A 14994-nucleotide genomic window follows, 5' to 3' on the forward strand; every position below is an offset into this window, starting at 1 on the left:
TGGAGAAACTCTGTCTATACTAAAAATACAGAAGTTAGCTGGACATGGTGGCAAGTGCCTGTAATCCCAACTTCTTGGGAGACTGAGGCAGGAGAATCACTTGAACCAGGGAGGCAGAGGTTGCAGTGAGCCCATATTGTGCCACTGCACTCCAGCCTGGGTGACAGAGTAAGACCCCATCTCAAAAAAAAAAAAAAAAAAAGAAAGAAAGAAAAAGTGAGGACGGCCATTGCCTGTGGTTATGGCAATACAGTGAAAGTCTGTTGTCTTAGATATACAAATACATAGTGAGAAATTAGAACAAACTGGAGATCGGCGTTTGACACATGGACTCTGCCTAGCTGTGTTAGAAAAATATTTCTAACCAAGCCTTAAAATTCCCAAATGGAGTTGGTGCTTACCTCATTCACACAATCAAAGAGTTCACTGGGTCCTGAACCTCTAAAGGGAAAAGGTCTCCCCTGGAGCAGGAGTATCAGGGTTTGCTCGGGGGCATAACATAGGTGAGTGCTGGGCTGAGACAGGCTCCACTGACACTGCTAGTTGCAGGAGCACTTTACCTTTGTATCAGTTATTAAAAACAAAATTTGAATCCTTTGGTCAGGTTCCCCGAAATTATTTTGAGGTAGCCATGTTTAAGTGCTTGAGCTTTTGTGTTGGCAACCCCCTGCCCAAGGTTGCTAATAGGGTATTCTGCCCCTTGTTTCCATGGCTGAGGCACAGAAAGTAGCCTCTTTTGTGAGGAGTTGGGAGTTAAGTGTACATTTATTTTTTTACCGTGATTTGTTCAGGACCACATTTTACAAGATACCTTGTTTTCTTTATTATTGTTTCTGGAAAGTCCTATTCATATTAATTTATTTGAATATAGAACATAGTTTTTTTTTTTTTTAATGAGGGCTTATGTTGAAAAATTCTGAGCTTAATTCAAATGTATGTCAATACCTTTCCACATAAGGTAATAGTCAAAGACAGATGTTCTGATCAAATGGCTTAGAAATAGTCCTGGAATACTCATATTCAAAGATCCCTTATTAATGAATGTCTTTAACTTAAATCTACCCAATAATTGCAACATGGGTCTTTGTACATTTTCATTATATGGTATTAACAAGCTTCATTGCAAACAAATAAATTACTTAAGTTATTTGTTTACCTTGCCTTCTTAAAAAAACAGGAAGTCAACAGATAACTTCTAAAATTGATAAAATAGGCTGGGTGTCACGGTGCATCCCTGCAGTCCCAGTGCTGTGGGAGTTCAAGGTAGGTGGATTGCTTGAACCCAGGAGTTTGAGACCAGCCTGGGCAACATGGCTAAACTTCGTCTCTACAAAAAGTACAAAAAATTACCCAGATGTGGTGGTGTGTACCGGCAGTTCCAGGTACTTGGGAGGCTAAGATGGGAGGACTGCTTGAGTCCGGGAGGTGGAGGTTGCAGTGAGCCAAGATGGCAACACTACACTCCATCCTGGGCAACAGAGACCGACCCTGTCTCAAAAATAAAATAAAACTGGTAAAATAAGAAATGACCATGTAAGCCTATTATTGAGAAGGATGAAGATAAATACTAGAAGAAACAGATACAAAAGCCAAAAATTCTTGCCTTGGCGAGAGGCATTTTTCAATATTATTTGATTTTTTAATTTATGTGCATCAATGCTGAACAATGAATACCCTCACCTAAAGACGTTTATGTCCTAAACCCCAGAACTTGTGAATATATTACTTTAAAGGCAAAAGGATTTGGCACATGTGATTAAGTTAAGGATTTTGAGATGGGGAAATTCTCCCGGATCATTTGGTAAACTCAACGTAATCACAAGAGACCTTCTATGAGGCAGACAGGACAGTCAGAGTTGGAAAGGAGATACGATGATGGAAGCAGAAGACGGAGTGATGAGACTGCTGGCTTTGGAGATGGAAGAGGGCCACAAGTCAAGGACTGCGCAGCCTCTAGAAGCTGGAAGAAGCGAAGAATAGTATTCTCCCCTAGAGCAGTGGTCCCCAACCTTTTTGGCATCAGGAACTGGTTTTGTGGAAGACAATTTTTCCATGGACGGGTGGCTAGCGGGGATAGTTTTGGGATGAAACTGTTCCGCCTTAGATCATCAGGCATTAATTAGTTACATTCTCACAAGGAGTGCACAACTTAGATCCCTCACATGCCCAGTTCACAATAGGGTTTTGCTCCTATGAAAATCTAATGCCACTGCTAAACTGATGGAAGGTGGAGCTCAGGTGGTAATCCTGGCTAGCCCACTGCTCACTTCCTGCTGTACCACCTGGTTCCTAACAGGCCATAGACTTGTACGGGTTCATGGCCCAGGGGGTTGGGGACCCCTGCCCTAGAGCCTTCAGAAGGAACACAGTCATGCCAATCCATTTTAGACTTCGACCTCTAGAGCTGTAAAATAAAACTTTTTTTGTTGTTGTTTTAAACCACTAAATTTGTGTTAATCTGCTATAGCAGCAATAGGTGACATATTTAGGAAATAAAACCACCAGTTGTAGAATGTTAAATAAGAAAAATAAAACATGGTAAGACATGAATTATAGAAAACATGCCATCTGCTGACAGAGTAATTCAAAATGAAGGAATAATCTGAATTAGAAAGGGATGACAATTTCAATATATTCATCATGGTTTTGTGAATACTCATGATGCATTAGGACAAAGTTAGGTAACTTAGTTAGTCCCTTGTGAGTCAATCCGTAGCTACATTCTAGTATTATTTACCACATGTACTTTTTCTTATTCCCACCTCCCTTTTCTTCTTTCCCATTCCTCTGTGTATCATCTCTGTTCCTGTCACCGATATTCTGTTGGGGTAGCCACCTGGCTCACATTACAATGATTCTGTCATATCCTGGAATTGTCCCTGTATCAGTTAGAGCTCTCCAGACACAGATACATAGATATAGCTATAGCTATAGCTGTCTAGATTTATTTTAATGAATTGATTCACATAATTGTGGAGACTGGCAAATTCAAAATCCATAGATCCACAGGGCAGGTTGGAGGCTCTGCAGGAGTTGACACTGCAATCTTGAGGCAGAGTTTCTTCTTCTCCGGGAAACCTCCATTTTTGCTTATGAGGCCTTCAACTGATTGGATGAGGTCGACCTACACTATTGTGGGTATTCTCCTTTACTTAAAGTGAACTGATTGCAGGTGTTAACCACATATACAAAATGCCTTCACGTCCATACTTAGAGTTTGATTAAATAGCTGGTTACCACAGCCCAGTCAAGTTGATGCATAAAATTAACCATCACCTGCCCTTTGAGGGGGTGGGTGGCAGGCATCATGGTTGTGCCCCGTGACTCTGTCTCCTGGCTCATAGATCACTAGTCTAAGAGTGGACACATGACTCCCACCAAACCATTCAGAGCCCCAACCCAGGATTTACTAAGGAAACTGGAAAAACAAAACCAAAAGACATCTAGCCCTCTCTGGTGTGGTGGCAGCCATGAGGTATGAGGACTGGGAGATATCAGTGACCATATGGACAGTCAGTCATTCTGAAATGGAGGAGACTGAAGCAAACCTACAGAAACAGAGACAAGATTTGGAGGAAGAGTCCTAGTTCCAGTTATCACTGAGGCCCAGATATACTCCCGCATTTTCAGTTGTTGAATTTTTTTCAGTTGTATGATCTGCTGTCTTATGATTCCCCTCCCCAACCCCTTTTGATTAACAGACAGTGTCTTGCTCCATTGCCCAGGCTGGAGTGCAGTGGTGCAGTCATAGCTCACTGTAACCTTCAACTCCTAAGCTCAACCAGTCTCTCATGCCTCAACCTCCTGAGTAGCTGGGAGTACAGCTGCAGGTCCTCCTGCTTGGCTATTTTTTTTTTTTTTTTTAAATAAATGAGGCCAGGCACTGTGGCTCACACCTGTTATCCCATCACTTTAGGAGGCCAAGGTGGGCGGATCACTTGAGGTCAGGAGTTCAAGATCAGCCTGGCCAACATGATGACACTCCATCTCCACTAAAAATACGAAAATGACCTGGGCATAGTGGCGTGTGCCTGTGGTCCCAGCTACTCAGGAGGTTGAGGCAGGAGAATTGTTTGCACCCAGGAGGTGGAAGTTGCAGTGAGCCGAGATCGCACCACTGCACTCCAGCCTGGGTGACAGCGTGAGACTCCATCTCAAAAACAAAAACAAAACAGGGTTGTGCTATGTTGCCTAGGCTGGTCTCAAATTCCTGGCCTTAAGCAATCCTCCCACTTAGCCTCCCAAAGTGCTGGAATTATAGGCATGAGCCACCACACTGGTCTTTTATTCCCTTTTTAAATTTGAAGGGGTATTTTTCTCATCATCCCTTAGCTAGATTGAGCTGGTTTTATGTTACCTGCAAGCAAAAGAGTCTCAACTAAGAGGGTATGATATCATTGGGTTATATACAAATGTTTATGTTTCCCTCTCCTTCCAGATATATGGTTTGATTATCCACTTTGAATAGGCATGACATGGTGGCTTGCTTTGTCAATGAATTATGAATGCAAGTATGTCACTTTAATGGCCAGTGCAAGATTTGCCATGTTCTATGTACCTGGCAGTCACCTGCAGTGACTGTGAAAACACATGTCACTTGGTGCCTCCAACAGGTAGGTTCTTAGGTAACAGTGAAAAGGAGAGAATCCTAGCAAACTGTACATGTTACATGAGCAAGCAATAAGCTTTTGTGATGGTAAGTCACTGAAGTTTTGAAATTTTCTGCTACTGCAGTATAACCTAGCTTGATTAACACATAGGGCACTTGCCTTCATAATATTTTCCCATGATTCATTTTAAAAGAATTAATATTGAGCCAATATGGGGGTAATAACAGTACACAAAACAGAGTTCTTGCCCTCCTAGTAAGAACGACAAACAAGCCATTCCAGATCATCCTAAGATTAATGGAAGTATTAAAGTAGTTTAGGCAGAGAAGTTAGCATATTTGTCTCCCAGATCACAATGGTTGCACAGTGAAGACTGAGTTTAGAGCAGGAAAAGTCTGAACCCATTAATCTATGCTGCAATAATAGTAAGGAGGTAATAATGGCTTGGATTAGCGAAGTGGTGGTAGAAGCAGAGTGAAATGAATGATATTGAGATATAATGAGGAAGAAGATTCAGCACATCTTGGTAAATGAGTGGATGTGTAAGAAGTAGAGAGAAAATTCAAAGCAAACATTTAGATTTCTGGCTTTGCTCATTTGGCTATCATCAGTCAGTTTGGACATGCCTAGTTTGAGCTGGGTACCTACAAAACACTCAAAGAGATATCAGATAGGGAATTAAATATATAGGCTTCAAGCTTAGGAGTGACCTCACAGCTAGAAGTAACCAATATATAGAAAGTAAAGCCACAGGTATATAAAACCATGGGTTTAGATGAGATCATCCAAAAAGAATGTGGAGACTAGACTACATTGATAAGAGCCTTAGAATTCCTTGGAGTGGCAATATTTAAGCAAAGACAGAAGCATGCAAAGGACAACGAAACAGGCATGGTATCACAGAAGCCAAGAGAAAAGATTGTTTCAAAAAGGAAACAATGGTCAACAGCTTCAAATGCTGTTGAAACATTAACAACTAAGATATCTCTCACAATAGGAATGATGTTGGTAAGTTTATCAAGAGGAGTTTCACAGCAGTATTGGGGGTAAAAGTCTAATATACAGTTGAGGGTCACCTGGAGGTGAGGAACTGGTGATAAGCAAGCATAGACAATTTTCTCAAAAATTCTCTTTAGGGGAAAGGAGAATTTGAGCAGAAGCTAGAAGGAGGATATGCATGAAGAAGACACTTTAAACAAATGAGAATGCTAATGGCAAGAAACCAGTAAAGAGCGAGAGGTTGAAGACACAACAGAAAGAGAATAATTGATGGACCAAGGCCCCAAGTAGACAGGAGTAGCCAAGACCTAGAATACACATTGAATGATGACCTCTATTGTAAAAAGAATGGAGGAAGGAATGAGTATAGTTCAAAGCTTGTTAATTTGATTATAAGTAGTAACACACACTCTCATGTTATTAATTGAATTCTTATAATAAAGTATATAAGTATAGAAATATAGAGTAATATAAATATCCTGTTTATTAGTATTATTTTCTCTGATTCTCAAGACTCAAACTACCTAGATTCATGGGACCTAGCCAGCCATTTTTTGTTTTGGTAAGTGCATTATACAATGTCTGAAATACCGTAAATATTTCACAAGTGGTAATTTAACCCCATTTCCTTGGCTGACTCTGGATTCTAAGAGTTAGGGGCTTCATCACTGATGATATCTGATTCTTCTTCTAGCTTCTCCATTAGTATGATCTACTCTACCTGCCAGATACCTCCTGAGGTTATAAATATCTTCTTTTCTGATCTAGCCCTACTTCTACATTTTTCCAGGATAAATCTATCCATTTATGATACAATAATTTTTTTTTTTTTTTGAGATGGAGTCGCTTTGTTGCCTAGGCTGGAGTGCGGTGGCATGATCTCAGCTCACTGCGAGCTCTGCCTCCCGGTTTCACGCCATTCTCCTGCCTCAGTCTCCAGAGTAGTTGGGACTCTAGGAGCACACCACCATGCTCAGCTAATTTTTTGTATTTTTAGTAGAGACGGGGTTTCAGTGTTTTAGCCAGGATGGTCTCAATCTCCTGACCTCGTGATCTGCCCACCTAGGCCTCCCAAAGTGCTGGGATTACAGGAGCCACTAGAAATTGATGCTGGGTATGGGGTAATCCCTCAAAAATAATACAACTTATAAAACTGAACAAAAACTAAAATTGATGTCAATTTTCATAGTGACAGGTACTGACCAAAGGCATATTTTCAGACTTTGTCCAAATGTATCAAAGAGCATTTTAAAGTATTAAATTGGGTTCTTCACTTACCAGTAATGAAAATACATACTTTTATTTATAATTAACAAGTATAAAAACTTGTTCAAGATTGAAAAACTGAAAAAACTTGCAGAGAAATAAGGGAATAAAATAGAACCACACATATCTATTACCTCATTAAGGGGAAATATTTCATCTGGAAGATCAATCCAAACAATGACTTCTAAAAACTAAATACTTAATTATATACCAATAAGAATCAATTTTGGAGCTAGTTCAGTGATAGGAAGACAATGTATAATACCTTATATTCTAAATTAGATAATATAAAAATGCTACACAGCTACACATCCACAATTTTCTAATATCATTAATATTTTCTTAATATGTCAGAAAAGATGAAAAGAAACAATATAGAAATATTTTCAGCTATACAAATTCAGGGCTTCCATGACAAATAAAGGCTAAAGATTCCACCTTTATTTACATACACTTTTTTCTTCATAGAAAAAGTTGATATCCAATAAAATGTTACCTAATGCAACCCCAGGCAAAGTGAATGCCATGATTGGACAACGCAGACCTATTCATTGAATGGTTATATGTAATTACCATGTGCCAGATACTGTTCTAAGCACTCTATGGATGTTAGCTCATTTAATCTTAAAACCATGTAAGAGAATATGGTAAAAAAATAAATATGAAAGAACTAAAATTGCTACTTTTCTCCCCACCTCTTCATCCTACCCCATCATATATTATCAGTAAAAGGACAGCAGGAGTCCAGTGAAAAGATATTTAACTTGGACTCAAAAGATTTGAGTTCATTTCTGGCTCTACTTAGGGTTCTGTGTGACCTCGAACAAGTTATTGAAACCAGAACTTCCCAAACCTGACTGATCATTGGAATTCGAGGGAGAGTGTTATTACAGTTACAGATGCCTTGGACTTCACCCAAGATTTTCTAATCCTAAATCTAAATATTTTCTATGTTTAGAGTGGGACTATACAGGTGATTGTGATAAGCAGTCACATTTGGGAACCACTGATACAGTACTCTTATCCTCCAATCCCTTGACAGAAAAAGTATAGAAATACGTGGTCCAAAAGGGTCGTCGACATGAAGAGGAGAATTATGAAGACCTAAACTGTCATAACCCCACTCTTTACACATTCTCATTAAAGCTGTGTTTAGATATTCTAGGTGACCCTTTTGTTGTGGGTCATCCAGACTATCTAAGCCCAACAAACATATCCAGAAGCATATCATACAGGTGACTGTCATCTCCAGCACCTACTTAAGCCTATCTCTCCAAGGCATGACATCATTAAAAATGAAGTGGGAAACTGAGGCAATGGTTCCACCAATTTAAAGCATAAACCCAAACAAACTATCTTTATATGAATGTGCTGAAAATGGGTACAACCCCCTAAAAAAGTTTCTGAGGTGATTGTATCAGCTTTTTAATCCCTAATTCAACTAAACATCACAATATACTTTTTATTTATCCCCAAAATATTTTCTGAGTACTTATTTTGGACAACATGAAGGATACAAAAATGAATAAAACAAAGTGCCTGTCTTCCAGCTGGTAAAGATACAGCCATAAACATAAGAATTGTAGTTTTCAGTTTTAAAAACTTAAGTTTGGCTGAATTTTGGAGATGCTGCAGGCAATCAAAAATAAGCCAGAAATGCTCATATTATAAATACGTTCTGAAATAACAGTCATATCAAGCTGGTGACCCTGGTATAAAGTACTAAAAGAAACAATATATTTGAGAATCTCAAGATGTGTGCTTGAGTATGCTACTTGACAACTGTAGCGAGTTTTTAAGTCTTTAAAAACTAGTCTTAGAGGGCTAGTCTTTCAGCACTCTAAGCCTACTTCTTTCTTTTCTTTTCTTTTTCTTTTCTTTTCTTTTTTTTTTGAGACAGAGTTTTGCTCTTGTTGCCCAGGCTGGAGTGCAATGGCAAGATCTTGGCTCACTGCAATCTTTCTTTGAACAATTTGTATCTCACAAAATTGTGAAAACAAAATGAAATAGTACAAATGTTAAGGTGTCATGGATTTTTTTTTTCTTTTTTGAGACAGGGTTTCATTTTGTTGCCCAGGCTAGAGCACAGTATAATGATCACAGGCACTGTAGCCTCGACCTTCTGGGGTCAAGGGATCCACCTCAGCCTCCCGAGTAACTGGGATCACAGGTTAATGCCACTATGCCTGCCTAGTTTTGTTTTTTTTTTTTTTTTTAAATAGAGATGAGGACTCCCTATGTTGCCCAAGCTGGTCTTGAACTCCTGTATTCAAGTGATCCTCATGCCAGGGCCTCCCAAAGTGCTGGGATTACAGGTGTGAGCCACTACACGCAGTCAAGGTGTCATGACTCTTATAGATAATGCTCTTAACTCTGATAAATAATAAAACATGACTTTGAGTTGATTTTTCATCAATGGTGACAAATGGCTGTTAACCAATTACCTTTTCATCTGGCCCTAAAACACAAAAAAGTCTTGTTTGTCATTGTTGTTACCAGATGTATAGTTAATATACATTATATGATAATTTTATAAATTGGTATATAAGCAAGTATATAAAAATAAATATGCACATTATGTAGTCATGAATATATTTAAATATTTACATTATGCATACACCTTTCTAAAGGAAACACTGAAGTCACCAATTTAATGGAAAAAAATTTCATCTACTTTAGGGATAGACATTGGACGAAACTTCACAAGTCTATATATTTCATTACGTTTCTGATTAAACAGCGATGAGAATGACAGAGTCTCACAGGAATGTTCAACTTAATTGTGTCAAACATGTAACTGTATATAAATTCTATAGGGACTGCATTATTCTATGGGGACATGAGCAATGTTTTTAATACAAAATTCCAGTTAATTGACTGGAGTAGACTAATCATTAATTCTAAAATATGCTTCTGGCAAATCCCTATCTACCCTGTATTTTCCCCCAAAGCATATATTAGCTATGAGTAGCATGAACATAAAAGTTGTAGTTACCAAAACTTCTTTTTACTTCCCTCTTTCATTAACTATATTTGTTAATACACTAGGTTTGATCATAAATAGTAAACAGTCAATTCACAAGTTAAGAAAAAAGATCTAAGTGTATTTCAAAACAGGATCCTTCATGTTCTTTGAGTAATCCAGGCAGCAAAGTCAGGAATGCTCATGAGTGCTACTGGATATTAGTGCTAATTATTAATAGTATGTGCTTACAATTATGCCCTTTCATCCAAGTACCTCAAAGAGCTTTCATAGCATTAATTTGTTATTTCCTATAATATCTCTGAGAGGCAGTTGATAGAAAGTTATTATTATCTCTATTTTACAGTCAGAGAAACTAGGGCATAGAGAGGTTAAGTGACATTGCTAGGGTCATACGGTGAACAACTAACAAAAAAGGGACTCAAGCTAATTATTCTCATTTCCTATTCAGTATATTATCCATTATATGGTTGTTCAATACACCTAAATGCTTTTTTATCCAAGGCAAGTTGAGAATACTGTATTTAAATAATCTACGATGTAAGTGAATGAGTTTCTCATTTTTGTGTGTTCAAAAATGCTGCTCTACAGGGATATAGAGTTAAAAACTAATAATTAGTCTTTGGTTTGCAGCTGTAGCTATTATTTATAGGGCTTTTACTATTTGTGGTTTTCTGAAGCTCTGCTCAAAATGAACTATTCTATTTCTGACTGCTTTATGCTAGGTTAGCATAGCTGTGAGCCACCGAAAAGCAGCTGAGACAGGCTGACTAATGAATCTGAGGTTGTCTTTCATTGCATTCCTATCGCTCACTCTTCTTGAAGTCATCCTCCTTCTAGTTCTCCATTGAGCAGATATTTGTGCAACCCACCATCCTCAATCCTTAACCTATGGCCAGCTTAACTGCTGTCAATGATTAAATTTAAAATATTTTATTGGAACGGAGCAATTCCTAGAGAATAAAAAAGAAAAAAATTAAAATATTAAAATATAAACATAGGTAATATTTCATTTTATGAGTTAATGATGCTATACTATTAACAGTTACCACTGTTACATCCAGTTTCTGCTAAACCTGACCTTTAGGGTCCTTAGAAGACCATTAAACATTAAAGTATTGGTCTATGGATGACACATATCACCATACTGGGTTTTTTAATACGGTATTTCAGTAATTTTCCCAAGTAAAGGCAGGGAGAAAGGAGTAGTAGTTTTGAAACTGTGCTCAATGACGTAAGACTGCAGTCAGCTTGGATGTGGTAATGTAAACCTGTGGTGTTTCCAACTTCAGCCCCGCTCCTCCCTGAGCTCTAGACCCATACAGCAACCACCATTAGACAGCACCACTCTTACTTCACTCATCAACTCCAAAACTGACTGTCCCCTCCCAGGACTCATTCTAACTCTTCCTTATCTTATTTAGTAAAATACGCCCTTATCCTGCCCCTCCCTCAAAGCAAAACAAGGCCTCATCATTGCCTCTTCCATTCTCCTATCTGGCAGCTGCCCCTAGCAACCAATTATCAGTTGATCTGGTCTCTTGAATATTTTAGGAATCCATCTCCTTTGGATGCTCACTACCACTCACAGGATCGGGCTTCTGCAATAGCCCCCTTGTGGGCTCTCTGCTTACCCTTCTCCTCTGCCCTCCCACCTCCACCCCGCAAGTTATATCTGTTCTCTACCAACAGAAGAATAGCTTAAATTGTAATCTGTCCACTCATTGCCTCACCAGGGCACAGATGATTCGTGATTTGGCTCCTGTTTTCTTCTCTAGCCTCATCCTTTTCAGCAACCTAAGTATGAAATTTAAGACCTGTAATTATTACTCATTCTTCTCAACACATTATTTGTCCCCGTGCTGCATGTCCTTTCTGTTCGGATCCGGATTTGCCATCCCACCCCTTTTTTTGTAGTAGAAAATACCTATTTATCTTAAAAACTCTAACCTACAGTTAGTACAGCTATCCATTCTTTACTCTGTACATCTTGATATACCATACTTTCAATAGCAATTATTTGCTTTCATGTCTGTCTGCCCACTAGACTGGACAATACTTGAATGGCTCATACCAGGAATGTAGTTGGTACTCAATTTGTAGGAAGCAAAGAGAGATAAGCGAATAAATGTCAAGACATAAGAATCTGTAGTTGCTAACTTAAATTTACGGATTTAGTGAAACTACTTCTCACAAGCTACCAAATCACAGTGCCATGGGGCCGCAAGATGATCTCAGTGCCACACCGACACCCGACCCGCAGAATCGCAGGGGGGGTCCGATACCCCTCAGAAAGAACTCGCAGACCGTCCAAGGAGGCGAATTCTCCAGGGGGTCAGCAGTTAGATGAGGCCCAGGACAGCCACGAGACCCTCCAGCCAGGGTAGGCGGCTGACCCGCCTCCTGGGATTTGGCCCGCGACAAGCCACGTCGCCAGCTCCGCTCTGAATACCTCCGGCCACGCCACCGAGCGGCCTCAACCCTCAGACGCCCAGGGAACAGGAGCTGACCCTCTAGAAGCAAGATGGCGGACTCCGCTCTCCCCTCCTTCCCGCAAGAACCCCCTCCTGGTCCCCAAAATAAAGACAAGGACACCGGGGCGACGCCGCCGAGATCCGGGAACCTCCGCGAGGCCCGCAGCCACTCCCGAGCCCCCGGGAGATGACTTCACCTCGCGGAGCTCAGAGAGCCGGGGGTGGGGCCACCGGAAAGACAGCGCAGACAGGCCTCACCATGCAGGGGGCGGAGGCCGGGCAGCCTGCGCCCTCCAAGCCATTGTTCTCCTGCCCGGGCCCATGATCACCCTCCTCTCAGCCCACGGACAGGAAGTCGCTCCCCAGCCGCCCCGCCCCGCTCCCCAGCGCCCCGGAAGTGATCTGCGGCGGCTGCTGCAGAGCCGCCAGGAGGAGGGTGGATCTCCCCAGAGCAGAGCGTTGGAGTTCTCCTCCTCCTCCTCCTCCTCCTCCTCCTCCTCCTCCTCCTCTTCTAGCCGCCCAGGCTCCGTCGCCACCCGTCAGACTCCTCCTTCGACCGCTCCCGGCGCGGGGCCTCCCAGGCGACAAGGACCGAGTACCCTCCGGCCGGAGCCACGCAGCCGCGGCTTCCGGAGCCTTCGGGGCGGCGGACTGGCTCGGGGTGCAGGTGAGCGATGCCCGCTCGGGCCGCCCGGGGAGGGACTGGGGCCACCGGGGCGGCGGCGGGGGTGTGTCCGGGCTGCGGCGGGCCGAGGCCCTTACACGGATTCGGGCTGCCGAGATTGCACATCCCGCGTTCTGCCCGGGGTCGAGCTGCGAGATGAGCCCGGCTGGAATCCGGGGCACCGCGTTCGCCGCTGTGGGGCGAGTGAGCCCCCAAGAGCGGGCGGCTGCGGAGAGGTCCCCCGCGCCCGGCAGCCCCTCTGAGTTGGCCTCGTCCGAAGGTCACCCCGCACCTCTCGTCCACGGCGCCCAAGTTCCCGCCCGGGCGGTGCCCGCGACCTGGGGCAACCCGCTGCCGCCGCAGTCCCCGCGCCTCACTCCGCCCCTCTCCCCTCCTTCCCTTTCTTTCCACTCCTTGCCTGTACTAGAGCTGCTGCTTTTTAAGCATCTCCCCCAGGGTTTTTTGTTTGTTTGTTTGTTTTTTACCAGTTAAAGGAATGTTTTTTCAGACTAAAGTCATTAGACTCCCCGCGCTGAACTGACTACCTGGCCTTGGGCGCTTGCACAGCTTTAGCCCATTTTCAGGTAATCTAGCTTCTAAAATGAGGAAGAGAATACATTTTAGGAGAGAGGTGTTTCTTCTGTGGTTCGTTTCTGAAAGATTTCTAGAAGTGGAAGATGTGATTGACATGCTTTAGCCTGTATATATGTGTATAAGTAGACGGGGGTGACGGCACACGGGTGGCAGTGTTGTTTCAGGATTTAGGGAGAATTAGGGAGTTAACTGGCCTGTGCTCGGAAACCTAAATGTCCATACTTGTAAGAGCTCTTCCAAGTGTCGCTGAGGTAGTGTGAGAAGCCCCGTGCCACGCCCTACGTGTCAAGCTGAAAAGCACCTAATTTACAAAGTGTGTAGTGTGTGTGGGGAACAACCTTTATAAAACATTATAAAACATGTATCATAAGTTAATGCTTTTCCAGGAAGTAAATTGCAACTTTAATCATATTCCAGAAATTGGATAACAGATTTCATTAGTAAACTCTTATAGTATGTTTATTAATGTATTTCAGTGTGTCTTATTAGCTCATGTTTTTCTGTCTCTGGAACACAATATTATTCTAAACTGACTCTTGTATTAAAATAATAACACTGTTATTGTAAAATATTATCTGAAAACACCATTTTTTGACCTTGAATTTCTTCAGGGCAGGAGCCATGTCCTACTTATCACTGTTTCTATGCAGAATGCCTTGAACATGAAGCTGTTCACACCTGCACTGAATGAATGAATGTATAGGTTATCTCACAGTCACCATCCAGGAGTTGCTTATTTTTGTTGGGCTAGGCTGTTTGTTTTGTTTTAGGTTCTTGCCACATGCAGACTTTACTTCGTCTTTACATTCTTCAGCAGAGTCAAAGGATTCTTTACCTTCCAAAACTATCCTGCTCTGAAAGGTTAAAATTATATTAAAATTGTGCTGGGCATTGTAACTTGTATTCCAGTGTTAAATGCTTACTACTTGAGCATATTCAGAGTTAGTAGGAAGAGATTGCCTGGTGATACACAGCAAGTTTATGTTTGGGGTTGATAACTGTACCCTATCTTAATCAAAAAGAGGAAATTAAGAATTATCACTGTTTGGAAAACGTGGTGCTTCCCAGAATGCTTATAGTGGTTCATTCTTCCCATGAATACATGCAATCCTCTGACATCCTGATGTGACCTTGGCATGATTTACCAATAGCCTCTTTTACATTTATTTTCCAAGATCCAGATGCTGTTCTCTAGTGTGTTTGCTGAGTGTGCAATAATACGTATCATTTATTTTGAAGCAGTACTTCATTACAACACTTTCTTCACAGGACTTTCCAAAGGAAGAAAGGACTAATTATAGAAAAGAATCTTGTCTACTATTTGTGAGGGAATATTTTTGTCTATAGATGGTTGGATTATTTTCATGTTAGGGAGGTTCAAATAAGAAGAAGGTGCTGATGTTT

The 14994-nt window shown here is 41.4% G+C and overlaps 1 protein-coding gene across 3 annotated transcripts in view; it reads left to right on the forward strand.

The window, feature by feature from the left end:
• The first annotated feature begins 12125 nt into the window (after positions 1 to 12125).
• Positions 12126 to 14994, forward strand: part of RALA (RAS like proto-oncogene A) — an 84673-nt gene continuing 81804 nt past the window's right edge. Inside the window, exon 1 of one of the 3 annotated variants that reach the window (XM_003896079.5) lies at positions 12126 to 12999. The gene's annotated coding sequence lies outside the window, so the exon portion shown is untranslated. Of the gene's footprint in view, positions 13000 to 13064; positions 13581 to 14994 lie in introns of those variants that run through there. The other 2 variants (XM_009203071.4, XM_009203072.3) reach the window with 2 other exon arrangements.

The sequence above is a fragment of the Papio anubis genome, chromosome 4 (genome assembly GCF_008728515.1).
Source record: "Papio anubis isolate 15944 chromosome 4, Panubis1.0, whole genome shotgun sequence".
Classification (NCBI taxonomy): Eukaryota; Metazoa; Chordata; class Mammalia; order Primates; family Cercopithecidae; genus Papio; species Papio anubis.